The sequence below is a fragment of the Balaenoptera borealis genome, assembly GCF_965194805.1.
Source record: "Balaenoptera borealis genome assembly, chromosome: 6".
Taxonomy (NCBI): domain Eukaryota; kingdom Metazoa; phylum Chordata; class Mammalia; order Artiodactyla; family Balaenopteridae; genus Balaenoptera; species Balaenoptera borealis.
Genome location: NC_138863.1, coordinates 68,630,722 through 68,646,257, shown reverse-complemented (window position 1 = coordinate 68,646,257; position 15,536 = coordinate 68,630,722). Strand labels below are relative to the sequence as shown.

Below are 15,536 nucleotides of genomic sequence, written 5' to 3'. Positions count from 1 at the left end.
GCTAATGGAACGTGTATGCATGTGTATTCTTCTGTTTGGGGGGATTTTCTAGGTAAACTCTTTGGGGTCATCAGTTATTTTGTATAAAGTAGTCTTGAGACCAAAAAGTCTGAAAGGTATTAAAATATGGTCATCTGGCCCACCTCACAACAACATCCTTGCCTGTATCTTTGATGCTTTCAATGCTTTCTACATAGTGTTAAACACGTTGCAGTTGATATTATTATTATGAGTAAAGAATGAACATATTTGTTATATGTACATTTAAAACTCTGTCCTTTAAAAATCAATGAAAGAAAGTTGTGTCATCAGCTTATAAAATATATAAAAGTAGAGCGGCTATCCTAGGGAGAAACATAGATCTGCCTATGGGCTGTCTCCATAGACTCCGCCAGAGTTTCCTGAACTTCTACTGAGACATTATGAAAACTACCATGTTGGATTTTCCATATGTGTATGTGTGTGTGTGTGTGTGTGTGTGTGTGTGTGTATATATATATATATATATAGAGAGAGAGAGAGAGAGAGAGAGAGAGAGAGAGAGAGAGAGAGGGAGAGTTGTTCTACATATATAATTTTATATGATTTCAATAACAATCTGATGAGGTATACGAAATAGATAGTATCCCACAATAAATCCAAAGAAATTGAGAGGCTTGGAGATGTGAAATAAACTGTCCAAGGGCACACACTAGTAAGTGGTGTGGCCAAGCCTGACACCAGTGTCTTCCAATCCCATGTCCACGGCCTTGTCTCTATAGCATTCTAGCTCTACCTGGGATTTCAAACTGCTCATAAACTTAAGCCTTATTTTTATAACTATTATATATTTAGCTCCATTCTTCCCTAGGAATGGAGAGAGGAGAGAAGAGCCCTCTTTACTCATTCTGAGTTTTTCTCAAGAATTGTCTTCTAAAACCCTACCTTGGCAAGCACCTCCATGAAGATAAAATTTACTAGGGAGTTTTCTGTTAACACTGTTCCCCAAATAGAAATAGCAAACAAGCAAATAAATACAAGAGGGAGAACAGGGGGGGATAATCATTTAGGAAAGGTATGTCCCAAGATGACAGTGATTCTGCTTAAATTCTCCTCCTTTTTTTTTTCCCAACCCAGTGGGCATACTGCAAGTTGAAAGAGAGAAGTATCAAGAATTTAAATTCTTCATATATTATACACATATGAGGTTTTTAAAAATAGTGTATTTTAACTGAAAAGTATGCACCTTACACCCTTATTTCAGGTAAGTAAATAAACACGACAGGATGAACAGCTTTCTAAGATCAAATAGGCAAAGAAACAGCTAAACAAAGTTAAAAATTAACAAGGCAAATCTACAGTACATCTGATTTAATCCCTATACTGTTTTTTTTTTCCCTTCATTAGGCAGTTGTTACCAGACCACCTTTCCCTTTTCTGTAAATTCTTCTTCATTCCTCAACCTCCAACAATGATACCGCAACTTTTATTTGCAGCTCAGTTATGTGTTTGGTGAGGGAATAGGACTTCGACAGCAGTATGATATTTCTGAGGAATAGGTCAGTCTCCTACTGCGTTGGAATTTGCAACCTTCTTGGGGTTGCCTGGCCCAGATATTTTTTGCTAGACCAAGAACTGAACATGGTCATTATTTCAGACTTCAGAGAAACATTCACAAGCTGGTCTGATCTGTCTAAAGCTACATTAAAAGCTCCTGAATACCATTCCGATTAACCAGTGTATTTTGAATAATTTTTCATCGAAAATAGCACCACACACAAATCAAGTAATAGAAGCATTTGTCAAGCTGTGTTAGTTAATAGTAACTAATATAAAGATTACAGAATATTCAGGGAAAATTAATCTAATGACTTAACACAATCCTATGTTTAATTAACACAACAATGTTTTGCATACCAACTCATTCTACTATCTAAAACAGCATTTTATCACACAAAATAGAATAACAGTTGACTTATACAATATTCTTTATCACCACGGTGTTTTACACTATGTATCTAATGTACCGTTAAAAAATAAACTGAGGCATATTAAAAACTTTGAGTTGTTTTAAGCAAAAATGGATTCGAATCAGGCAGCATCCAGTCTAGCACATAGAAAGGAACTCCAAGGAGCTGTACAAAATGAAACACTTTTATAGGCAGATGGGAGCAGGAACAAGGAAGTTATACTAAGCCAAAAAGCCAGTTGGTTATTGCAAGATTACTTTCCTTTAGGGATGGCAGGGGTCTATCAGGCAGATTGCCTAGCTAGAGCTCGCGTGTGATTCCTGATTGACTGATTTAGGATCCCCTTTCTGGGAGAACCAAAACTGTAATTAAGTCTCAGCTTGGTGAGGTAAGGCTTGGCATAAGTGATTCCATTCTGGGCTTGTCTTGTTTGTAACAGTACGCAGGGACTTTGCCAAGTGGCTAAAATTTATTACCCCATTTTACAAATGCTAATAATAGACACAGAAGTTAAGTAATGTTCCTGGAGTCATATCCCAACCAGTGGTACTACTGAAACTGAAGGAGAGAATTTTTGCTTTCCAGTTAGGTTCTTAAGCTTCTATGTTACTTTTAAATTGTCTTACTATCGCAAATGTTTTCTCCTATCCAAAGCATTGTTTACTGGATATCTACGATAAGCCAGGGAATTTTACCTGTTATCTCATTAAATCCTCGTACACCACCGGGCTATAAAATGTTTACTGGTGAGTTCACTTAAGTTCAGAGATGTTAAGTAATTTGCAGGCGACTGAATCAAGATTCTAGTTCCAAGTTCAAGAATCTACCTTTCACTACCTTGCTCCACTTTCCTCCACTACAAATCTGAAAGAAACACATTTCTGCAGTCACGTGTGAATAACCCAAAAAGGCTAATACACCCCAAGACGACTTAACAACAATCTCTTCTTAAGGGAAAACAATGAAATGACAATTTTTTAAAGTAAAAATAAGTTACTAGAAAAAATGAGAAGTGATTAAGAACAATTCATTTTAAAGCAGGGATCAAAATTTAGCAAATATATATAGACGTCTTAGTATGTCAGGCATTATTCTAAGTCCTAGCCTCATGGTGCTTACTTTCTAGAGTATTTTGATATAGAAATAAGGAGATATAAACAAGAGAAAGAAGAGTAAGGAAAAATTAAATACAAACACCTGCGGTCAGACTGAGACCCAAGAACCAAATGAGACGGCCAAGAAAAACTCCGTCACGCTGTTTCACGAAAATTTTCCAAATTACAGTCACAGACAATTGAAAACTTGCTGATTTTCATTAAGGAAGAATAAGATTTAGTTTCAGAAATAACTGTTTCATCTGTTTCCTTACCTTAGAGAAGCCTTCAGCCAAATAGAAACATCGCGAACGGAGCGCACGCCTACAGAAAGCCTCCGCTAGTTCCCGTTCCTTCCTCTGATTGGTTCCTCTCCGGACAGGAAGTCCCGCCTCCCCCCCCCCCCCCCCCGGCGGAAAGGCTGGAGACCGAATTCAGGTGGAGACGGAAGTCTGCGGGAGACCGGAGCTTTGTGAGGTACAGCAGTTAAGAGTGGCCTAATTGTGGTTATAGCCTCGTGCTAAGTTCATCAGCTTTTTAATTTTTCAAATAACTAGTCTGGTTATGGTAACAACTTTACTACCCTGACGGTTCCTGTGGAGCCTTTTTAGAGGTTTAAAGGAAGAAGAAAAAGACTGCCTCGTTTCAGGCAGCCACCTTAGTGCGTGGGTCAGCCCCGTGGAGCTGGCTGGTGGCGCGGGGAGGACAGGGTTTGGGGGCAGAACTCTTGTAACTAGATGGGTGAAATACCCCTATATAACTTGCCATTGTGACAGCACTATTTGGAAGGAGTTCGTTTTATATGATATTAAAGCAGTATGGCCAGACTTTAGCTGACTAGTAACAAAGTAGCCCCAAAGTAAACACATTAGCTTTACTAAAAAAGACTGGAACATTTACCTACAAATAACCTCTTCAGTTAAGCGCTTCCTGAGGAGGGCACAGAGGTCTGTTTATTTTTCCAACAACAAGGCATCAGACATTTTTGCTTGGGAAAAATCTTGGAATATTTGACTACTTTAATTTTTTTTTTTTTTTTTTAATTGGGGATTGGAGAAGGACTTAAGCTCAACTCAGTTACACCCCTTGTTCGCCTTTGTAATTACTGCCAAGAGAGAAACTAAGTTGCTTCTAGCTCTTAGGCTGCTTGGGGAGGGGGGCGGGCTGATGTTAGAGTCCCCTTGAGATAATGATTCTTCTGGGTCAGTCAGAAGAAACAGTCTGCAACAATGGCAATCCCCAGGGTGACACTTCTCGAGGGGGCCTAGATTCAGCTGTCAGTCACCTTCAGCCCAGAGCCATCAAATCCATTTACACAAAAGCTGGTTATCACAAACCTTTTGAAAAGCTAAGTAAAGAGGAGATTTACCCATCCTTGAATCTTCATTCTTTTTTCTTTGATTCCCTCATTTCCCCTATCTTTCCTTTTTTTCCCCAAGTACCTCTGGGAACTTCTGGGATTTTTCCCCTTCTTTTGTTTCACCCTAGATCTTACACTATTGTTATCTTAAAGCTTCAGCTTAAGCTTGACTATAACTCTCAAGATATACAGAAATAAATAACCATACTCTTGTATGAAAATTTTAAATTCTGATAAGTATTTTTGTCTCCAAAAGGATAGGATTTTCTGGGGGTTGAGAAAGGATTGTTTCATGTTTTAATGTTGAGAAAAGTTCTGTGAGTATTTTAAGTATTTCTTTCAGCATATGTTTGGCTATGCATATACATTTGTACATCCCTTCCTATTGTATACATACCTTTTTATTTTTGTAATTTTTACACTAAAGAGACTATAATATAAAAGCTTGAATCAGTTTGCAACTGAAATGATCCTCAACAACCTATACAAATATGAAAAATTATTTCATTGTGTAAATATAACTGAATTTCAATTATAACAGTTCTTTCTGTGAATTCTATAACTTTGTAATTATAAGGAACTGATTTCCTTTCACTAAGAAAAGGAGACATTCTGGTCATGCTCTAGAAATTCTGATTTTCTCTGTGTAATGGTATTATTATAAACATTTAATTTAACAAATTGAAAGAGTTTTAATTAGTGAAAATTATAAATAAAATACTACATTAAAATGTAAGTTTATTTCGTTGATGTGCGTATGATTGCTAGAATTAGACTAACAAACTATTGCCTAGTATAATGCCTTAAAGGAGCATTTGTAATCATAATTAGTTTGTCAGTTATAAGAAATTTTAGTGTCATGACTGTGGATAGAAGCCACATAGCAAATAGCCTAGGCTTGGTAGAGATATGAGGCCTGATAAGAAGATCAGGCCAAGGAAAATCCATACTTAGAGCCAAAAGACACTTTATAAAGAACAAGATAGTTCACATGCAGTGGCAAGCCATGTCACTAAGGCCAGTACTAACTACTATTCCAGTTGCATATGATATAGCCCAAGTTAGTTCAGCCCTGATCTCCTTCTAGTTACTACCAAAAGGGTACCAAATATTCCACTGAAAAATAATTGGGTGTTTCATTTATTTATTCAACATATTTCTTGAGCATTTACTACTACTTGCCAGGATATAATAGTGAAAGGATCTTAAGTAACTTACCATGTAGTGGAAGGAACCAGCACTAAGTGGGTTTTTGAGGATGATCAAAAATAAACTGTTGTCAAGTAAACATTGAAGTCTTACTTGTAAAATTAATTTGCCCATTCAGACTATATAACAATGTTCACTGTGTCCCAGGAACATTGTTAGAATTTAAAGACATAAAAATCAATAAAATAGGGACTGTATCCCAAGATAGTGTCCTACTTCACTAACTTAGTATAGGCGACTGTTATCTCTTCAGGAACCCAGGCCTGCATGGTTTGGACCTTGCTGATCTCTTAGACCTCTTTTTAGGTGCTCCATTTCCCTCACATCACATTCTAAACACATGAGTTTTGGGGGTTTTGTTATTTGCTCTCTGCTGTTGAAACATGTCATCTCTTTTTCTCCTCAGGGCCTTTGGAATGATTGTGGTTCAAGATTATAACATTTTATTATATAGTTCACCTCTGTACTTACTATGAGGAAAGTAGAAGTATTAGCTTTTATGGGTGGATGTTACCTCTAGTGGGAAATTTTGATCTCTTAATCCACTGGATTCTGATAACATTGTATATTAAATGCATGAAATAAACTCTTCATACTGTCACTCATCTGTTTGATAGGTTTTACTAGTTGATTTTTTTTCCTGTGCCACTATCATTACCACAATTGTGTATCTCAGTACAGATTATACAATTGTGAAACATTATTTTGTTATCTAATTCTTATTGAAATTCAAATATAACAGTTCTTTCTGTGAGTTCTGTAACTTTGTAATTAGAAGGAAGTGATTTCTTTTCACCGAGAAAAAGAGAATGGTCATGCTCTAGAAATTCTGATCGTCTCTATGTAATCTCTAGATTGTATAGTGTTCATTTCCTGAGGCTGTTCTGACAAATTACCACAAATCAGGTAGCTTAAAACAACAGAAATTTATCCTCTCACAGTTCTGGAGGCTAGAAGCCTGAAATCAAGGTCAGCCATGCTCCTCTATAGGCTCTGGGGGAAAATCCGTTCCATGCCTCCCACCTAACTTTTTGTGGTTGCCTTTAATCCTTGACATTCCTTGATTTGTAGCCATATCACTCTAATCTTTGCTTCTGTGTTTTTGCCTCCTCCTCTTTTGTCGTGTGTCTCTCCTCTGTGTGTTTCTTTTAAGGGCACATTATGGATTTAGGGCCCACCTAGGTAATCCAGATGGTCTCCTCAAGAACCTTATCTTAATTACATTCGTAAATATCTTTTTTCCAAATATAGTAACATTTAGAGTTTCTAGGAATTTGATGTGGACGTATCTTTGGGACATATCCTAGAATTTCTAGGAATTTGATGTGGACATATCACAAACATATATTTAACCCAATATATATGGGGATTTATTCATTTGATATTTCTTATTTTTCGTATGTTTTCATTTTGAAAACAAATTATTCATGATGCCTTAATACAGCTTGAATGACTAATATATATATTCAACACTTAGCTTAAAAACTGTATTTAATCTATCAGATTTTATGGTTAGGAATTTCTATAAAATTTTGATGACCTGGTTCTAGGACTATAAGAATTTCACTGAGGAAAATATTTGGTTCGTATTGGGTGTAGGAAATCATATGTCCTTTGTCGGCTCATTTTCATAATCTAAGAGGAAGAGGCCAAGGTAATGACTATCAAAATCAACCATATGTTACAATCATTTGTTTGAAGTACATTGACAAAGAATTAATGGTTTAATAGGAGAAAAATACATTAGAGAAACATATAAATTGCAGTTAACAATAATTGGGGAAATTAGCAAGATGAGCATCCATTATGGTTGTTTATGTATATTTTTTTAAATTTCTTATACTTACGAGATAGCCTTACTTATAAAAGATTAGAAAGACAAATATGTTTTTTATTGTACACATATATAAAAATCATTGATAGAGGACTTCCCGGGTGGCGCAGTGGTTAAGAATCCACCTGCCAATGCAGGGGACATGGTGTGGTTCAATCCCTGGTCCGGGAAGATCCCACATACCGCAGAGCAACTAAGCCCGTGTGCCACAACTGCTGAGCCTGCGCTCTAGAGCCCGCGTGCCACAACTGCTGAGCCCGCACGCCACAACTACTGAAGCCCACGCGCCTAGAGCCCGTGTTCCACAACAAGAGAAGCCACCACAATGAGAAGCCCGTGCACAGCAATGAAGAGTAACACCCACTCACCACAACTAGAGAAAGTCGATGCGCAGCAACAAAGGCCCAAAGCGGCAAAAAAAATATATATATATATAATAATCATTGATAGAAATAGACCCTAGTGTTTGTTAGCTGAAATACTGACAGATTACAGCTGAGCTGATTGTTTCCCAGGATTACATTTTCTCTCTTTTTTTAAATTATATTTAGCCAAGATTATCTTCTTTTGGAAATGTACTTGGAAGTTAGGAATTAGCATGAATAAAGAACATTGGGGAAGGAAACAATGGTTTAGAGAATGATACTTTGAGAAAAGGAAAATAACATTAGAAACAAAAATATAATGGAATTCAAAACAGCTATATTATATATGAAAAATGTATAAAAATACTAGAAAAACAGTACTTAAATGGAAAAAATTCACAATCAAATGCACTGTTTTGTTTGATTGGAAAATAAAAGACAATTTGTATTTTTAACTGAACTCTGTAGAAGGTTATGGTCATCTCAACATGAAACATAGTATCAAAGCCATGACAGTCTACAGTTTACACAAACCTTTTCGTGGATTAGCTAGGAGCTATTTGACCTAGCCAGAGAGTTTTTGTGTCTCAGATTTTCATTTTTACAATGGAAGACTATCTATCATCTGTGATTTTTGTGTTGATAATGAAAGAAAGTGATTGATATTTCCATCTGGTAGCAAACCCGGCACTTAGGGAGGCATATTAACTATATCACAGCAGTAGCAATTCACCAAATCAGACTTAAGTTGCCTGGAATAGTTTTCTTTCCCTGACCTCCAACCCTCGAATATTTGAGTTATTAATTTACTGGCAAGGAATAATCAAGTCATAGCCGAACAATGTAAGGGAATTCTGGGAAGTGGATTGAGTTGAGAAAGATTTTCTCTTTAACAAGGATTGTTCATTATAGATTATTCTTCAAAGGAAAAGCAGATGATAGAGTTAGAAACTGATGAGATCAGAAAAGGAAAATAGAAGATTATGTATATGGTGTGGGGGTGTGTGTGTGTGTGTTGAGAATCCTTGACACAGGAGTGAGCAAAAACACAGGGATATGTTGGAATCTATTTTGCAGCCTCAGCTATATTGTCTCAATCAATTCTTTATAATCATTTCCAACTCTGTTTTTCTCACACACGAACAGGATTTACTCAATGTCATTTCCAGAAGTAACACCTCAAGAAACATTTTCAGAAACAGTTTGTCAATCCCAGGATACTGATACTTTTAGCAGCCAGAAAAGAATTTCTGAAAATCATTTCAAAGACCAAGGTTTCTGAAAATACCATGAGCCCTTTTTTTTTCCCCCAAACAAATTGTATACAGTGTACACACATTAACATGGATGAAGAAAATTGGTAAAATGAAGCCTAGAGACTAGGAAGCATCAGTGTTTCACCATTTATGTTTGGATGTATCTGACTTTTGTCTAAAAATCTTGATTTATCTTTCAGTTATTTTTGGAACAATTAAGCTGTATTGAGATTCTTTTGTAGATGACAAGGTTTTATCTGGAAAGCTAGAATAAAGGTTTTCTTTTACAAAAATTTATTTACTTGGCCAGTGAAGTCCACTCACTCGAAGGATTGCTTTTACTTTTTAAAATATTTGTTCCTAGGTTCTTAAAAATCTAGAAAGTAAAATAAACTCCTTGTGGAATATAGTTTACATGGATTTTTTTTTTTCAGTGAAAGGGTGGTACTTTTTCCATTTCAAAAGAGTCAAATATATTATAAATGAGGGAATCTGCTTTTTATTGAATGTATCAGTATATATAAACACATATTTATATAGCTATGTGTGTTATTGTCTTTATTCCCTTATTTCCAAGGAGAGATGTGTATAATGTATAGTTTAATCATTCAGACCATAATTATAGCCCATGAGTATGGAAAAATCATGAAAAATCTGTTGGCTTAAATTGAAAGTAAAACTCAGGTCTGAGATCTTAACCATTTAAAACCTTGAAATCTCATAAATTAAGCATCGTTGAGCCTGGTCCCATCTTTCATAACAGCTCTCCAGAGAAAATCCTAAAAGCCAGGGCACTCTAAGATGAGCTGTGGATGATTCAGTAGGTGGCACAATTTTCACTGAGTCAGTACTGAACTGATGCCCCAGCATGGTATGAGGGGGCACTGCACTGCTGGAGGTGTCGTCTAATGGATGAGGGTAAAACCAAGGTCTTGACCACCAGCAGTTATTAAAAATCCCATGGCACTTTTCAAAAGAGTAAAGATGATGTTAAACTCTGTGTCCTGGCTAATTTCCAAATTGGGCAATTATATTCTGCCTACTTAAAATTTCTCTGTAATTTTAGTTGGATAATATATTCCTCATCTTCTGTCCTATGCTTTTGCTATTTCCAGTTTAGAGGTGGATGCATTTCTGTGGTGAGGGAAGTGTTGCTTCTTTGCAAGGTCTGAGATCAGGGGATGAAAGGTACAACATACATCTATCAGAACAGGTGCCATATTAGTTTGCTTCTCTTGTGATTAGGCTGACTATAAGAAAATTGTCAAATAAGTGTCTTTAAATATAGCCTCGTCAGGTAGTCAGAGATGCTATGCTTGCAAAGGTTTCCAAGATGGGTATTTTAATTCTATTAATTTGTCACTAAAAAATGAGGCTTCTCTTGAAGTGAATATATTATGTAAATAGTAACAATTTAAGCATAAAATTATAGACATTTAATAGGAATAATTAAATTTTCCAAATTTGCCTAGCAAGGCTTATCATAGTCACCTAAAACATTAGTTACCATATCATTTTTCACTTATAATGTATTAGAATTTTGTCCAAATCAGTAGTTGTTAAGAGAGAAGGTCACTGTTGGGGAACAAATGGAAAGTATTTCTTAAAAAATAAAAATAATGAAGTAATTGTTGGTTAGCATGCCCTGGATTTTGGGGAAACCTGTAGAAAACATTCCTAAGGAAAAGACCAATAGTGGGACTGTGTAAGGCCAGACCCACACTTCCTAACTGTGTTTCCAGCTTCACACAATACTCTTGGGATCAGCCCCATAGGAAAAAACGTACATTAGGAATTTAGTGTCATAGATGGTAACATTTACATTTATCTTGACTATTTAGATGCTTGGCTAGAAAATGATAAAAACTATCAACAACTCATTTTTCTCAAGTACCAAGTATTTTTCTGCAAAGGCAAAAGATCAATCTAATCTCTTAGCCTTCAGTACTTTCATATATTACCTTTTTTTAACAGAATCTTTCCAAGTGGTCTTAAAATGTTGTAACCTCAAAAGTTTCTATTTCTAACAATTAATGTTAACTCTATTACAAAGACTTTTCCAACTAACTTCAAGTCATTCTGCTTTACAGATATATTAAAAACTTACCATAGAGTTAATACAGGAAAATGCTTCAAAGCAAAAGAAATATCTGGCAGCATGCAGAGATAGTACTAAATACTGTAGTAAATAAACGTAGTAATTCTGTTTGCGTAAATGCTGTGACTGCCTAATAAAGCAATCACTTGAAAAGGAAATACCATCTTTAGAATCTGAACTTGCCTTCAGCAGAAAATATTTTAATGTTTTTAGCCTAGCTTTGACAACTACAACAGACTGTACTGAGTAACAGTAAGAGTTCACTTTGTAATAGGAAAGGTAGTCACTCTGATCACTTTGTCTTTTTAGTATGCAGCCCAGAGGATTCAGAAAAAGATTACATTTACCATAATTAACATATATGTAAATGGAGATCATGGCTATGAATGATAAATTTTCATAGCAATTTAAATCTTGTACAAATTAATCAACCATACAGACACTTGATTAATGAAAGGCAGTGTCACTTTAAAATGCAACATGTTAATATATATTACTGTTATCACAGATCAAAGAATCTTTAAATGTAAACCAATTAGGACAAAGTTCAATCTACATTTTTTAACAGATTTAATTCCCTTGTAATTATGATGACAATTTGAAAAAATATGTTGTTCCACTTTATTTAGTAATTTTAGTGAAAAGTTGTACAAATGATTTTGGGTGCTTCATCATAGTGAATGGATTCCCAAAATATAGGATTACAGTACAGTGAATGCACAAAAACAATGATAAATTGGATGTAAGATATTTATTCCCATGTCATGCTAAATTTATAAGTTTTCTTCTAATAATTTCGCATTTTTGCTCTCACTGAGAGAGTTATATTAAACCGATTACTAAATGACTGATATTCTCACTCGGTACAGTGAGATGAGATTTTACTAAGAGCTGTTTTTCTTGGTCTTTGAGGGATAAAAAGTGAAAACTCTGGTCGACTTGAATTTATTGAGAATAGTTTTTATTTTCGTAGTGAAAATGAATGCCTAATTTCCAGAAAAAAAAATCTTTTTAAAAAAATACAAAATTTACAATTAATATATAAATATATGTTCAAAATTTAAGATCTGAAATATAATGTTTCTCTATAATTATGTTTTTTGCAAGCAGAAGTTAGGCATAAAAACAAACATACTGCTTTGCAAAGTCAATATAGATCTATTTTACAAGGGAAACCCTATAATTGGTCATTAATTTTTATCAGTAAATTGGGAATCTAAGCTGTTGCCAAATTTTACCACTTAAACCAGTACATCATAGAATGCACTATTGATAAAGAATTGATAAGATAACAAATAAAGAAAGAGAGCAGCTTGTACTAGACAGAAAGATGAAAAAAATGTGACACTGAGTTCTTTGTTAAACTCCTAGTAGCAAACTATGCTCAATACGGCTAATAATTATTGAGCATTTTCTATGTGCCATATGCCATATTAAGAACTTGGCACTTTAAAAATATGCATTTGTGATTTGATTATTAAATCATTTAATCCTGATAACACTTCTATAAAGTAGAATTATTACTTCGCTGAAATAGTAAAACTGGAATTTTGATCTTAGTTCTCATTTCAAAGTTTGTGTTCTTTAAATACTATGCCATACTGCCTCCCTATGACTATGTAGCATTGTTTATCCTTATCCTTATATCTAGCCTCTTAAACAGTCTCATCAGAGCTATAATGCTGCTGATGTTGGTACAGGACCACACTTTGAGAACCACTACTAATGCACTACAAATTCTGTAAAAGGTTTAAATAGCACTACAGTATCATGAATAACGTTTAACTCAGTCCATTGGAATTGTAATAAAACCTGCCTTTAATACACCTCTCCTGGAATATGAGAAAAATAGATGAATAGATAGATAAAATATTAGCAAGCCTATTTAGTCATTAAGTGAGCATTTAATACTTAGCCAGGATCTGCACAAAGTGCTAGGGATACAACAGTAAACAAGTCTCCTATTCCCAGGAGTATACAGTATAGTGAGAAAGACAGAAAAGTAAACTGCCAATTATAATACATTGTGGTAAGTTAAGAGTTAATTCATGATGCTGTGGGAGTGCATAAGACTGCCCTCAAAGATAGAGAAAAAAAAAAAATTAAACTCTGTAAACTTAAGCTGTTTTGTACAGCAGAGGTATATGTGGGAATTCTAGGGAAGTCAATGCTGCAATGTTAAAGTCATTAAAGGTGTGGCTTTAAGAAAAAACCTTCAGGCAAGGCAAGGATTGCAAAGATCATAGACACTACCCAGTTGGAGATTATCCAGGCTTTTAATGAATATTATGGAAAGAGATGCTGATCATTATATTAGTTAAAATCACAGAAAACCCCTAAATAAAAGTAGTTCAAACAATTTTGTTTCTCTTACATTCATTAAATTAAGATTAAAGGAGTCCAGTGCTGCTGTAGCAGCTCCATAAAGTCATAAAAGATGCCAGCTCCTTCCTTCCAGCACAATACTTCACCACTCCTAGGATTTGGTCCTCAATCTCATGGTCCAAGGTGGCTGTTGGAATCTAGCTTTCATATCCATCTTCCAGGCAAGAAAATGAAAGAAGAAAAGAAAAATGGTTCAACCCTCTTTTGTTTTTAAGGAGACTCCCCTGATGTATCACTGAACACTTTCCTATATACTGGGCTGGCCAAAAGGTTGGTTCGGTTTTTTCCATAAGATGGCTCTAGTAGTGTCTTTAAGTTCATTTGAAACAATTTTGTTAGATTGTATTGTGACAGCTGTCATATCAGTGTGCATTTAAAAAAAAACTTACCAAAGTTGGTGAATTGTGTGGCCATTTTAATATTGAAGATGGAAGAAAGAAAGCAACATTTTTGGCATATTAATGCTTTATTATTTCAAGAAAGGTAAAAGCACAACTGAAACACAAAACAGATTTGTGCAGTGTATGGAGAAGGTGCTGTGACTGATTAAACGTGTCAAAAGTGGTTTGCGAAGTTTCGTGCTGGAGATTTCTCACTGGACGATGCTCCACTGTCAGGTAGACCAGTTGAAGTTGATAACAATCAAATCAAGACATTAATTGAGAACAATCAACATTATACCAAGCGGGAGACAGCCGACATACTCAAAATATCTAAATCAAGCATTGAAAATCATTTGCACCAGCTTGGTTATGTGAATCGCTTTGATGTTTGGGTTCCACATAAGTTAAACGAAAAAACCTTCTTGACGGTATTTCCTCATGCAACTCTCTACTGAAACATAACAAAAATGTTCCGTTTTTAAAACAAACTCTGACAGGCAATGAAAAGTGGATACTGTACAATAACGTAGAATGGAAGAGATGGTGGGGCAAGCGAAATGAATCACCACCAACCACACCAAAGGCCAGTCTTCATCCAAAGAAGGTGATGTTGTGTATATGGTGGAATTGGAAGGGAGTCCTCTATTATGAGCTCCTTCCGGAAAACCAAACAGATCATTCCAGCAAGTACTGCTGCCAGTTAGACCAACTGAAAGCAGCACTCTATGAAAAGCATGCAGAATTAGTCAACAGAAAACGCATAATATTCATCAGGATAACACAAGACTGCATGTTTCTTTGATGACCAGGGAAAAACTGTTACAGCTTGGCCGGGAAGTTCTGATTCATTCATCGTATTCACCAGGCATTGCACCTTTGTGTTTCCATTTATTACGGTCTTTACAAAATTCTCTTAATGGAAAAAATTTCAATTCCCTGGAAGACTGTAAATGACACCTGGAACAGTTCTTTGCTCAAAAAGATAAAAAGTTTTGGGAAGATGGAATTATGAAGTTGCCTGAAAAATGGCAGAAGGTGGTGGAACAAAATGGTGAATACGTTATTCAGTAAAGTTCTTGGTGAAAATGAAAAATGTGTCTTATTTTTACTTAAAAACTAAAGGAACTTTTTGGTCAACCCAATACCTCACTGGCCAGAACTAAATCAGATGGCCATAAACTTAGCAGCAAATGAGGCTAAGAAATGTAGTCACTTGGATAAGTGACCAATGTACTCACCTAAAACATGGATTCTGTTAATAAAGAAAGCAACTAGTAGTGTCTGTCACAGTCATGATTTAGTTTTCTTAGCTCACAGAGGTGGCAATCACTATTAGTAGAGAAAAATAATATTTGATTTTTTTCTGCCTTAACCTTCCCAAAGACACTCATTCCTTTTGAACGGATTGAAATCTTTGCAACATTATCTGTTTTGAAGATAGGGCATAGATTCTCACTACTTTCTGATTCTGAGATATAATCAGTAAACATAAGATATCTTTTAATTATAAATTAAGAGTCTTGAATATGTGTGGAAAATAATATTTGCTTAGCATTCTTAAGATTAAAAAAACTAAATGCTTCCTTTTCATGACTCTTGAATG

General features: G+C 35.3%; 1 long non-coding RNA gene across 1 annotated transcript in view; it reads left to right on the top strand.

Annotated features, from left to right (window-relative positions):
* The first annotated feature begins 3,488 nt into the window (after positions 1-3,488).
* Positions 3,489-15,536, top strand: part of LOC309630288 — a 148,544-nt gene continuing 136,496 nt past the window's right edge. The window contains exon 1 of the long non-coding RNA XR_014245569.1: positions 3,489-3,520. This is a non-coding gene — a long non-coding RNA (uncharacterized lncRNA). The remainder of the gene's footprint in view (positions 3,521-15,536) is intronic.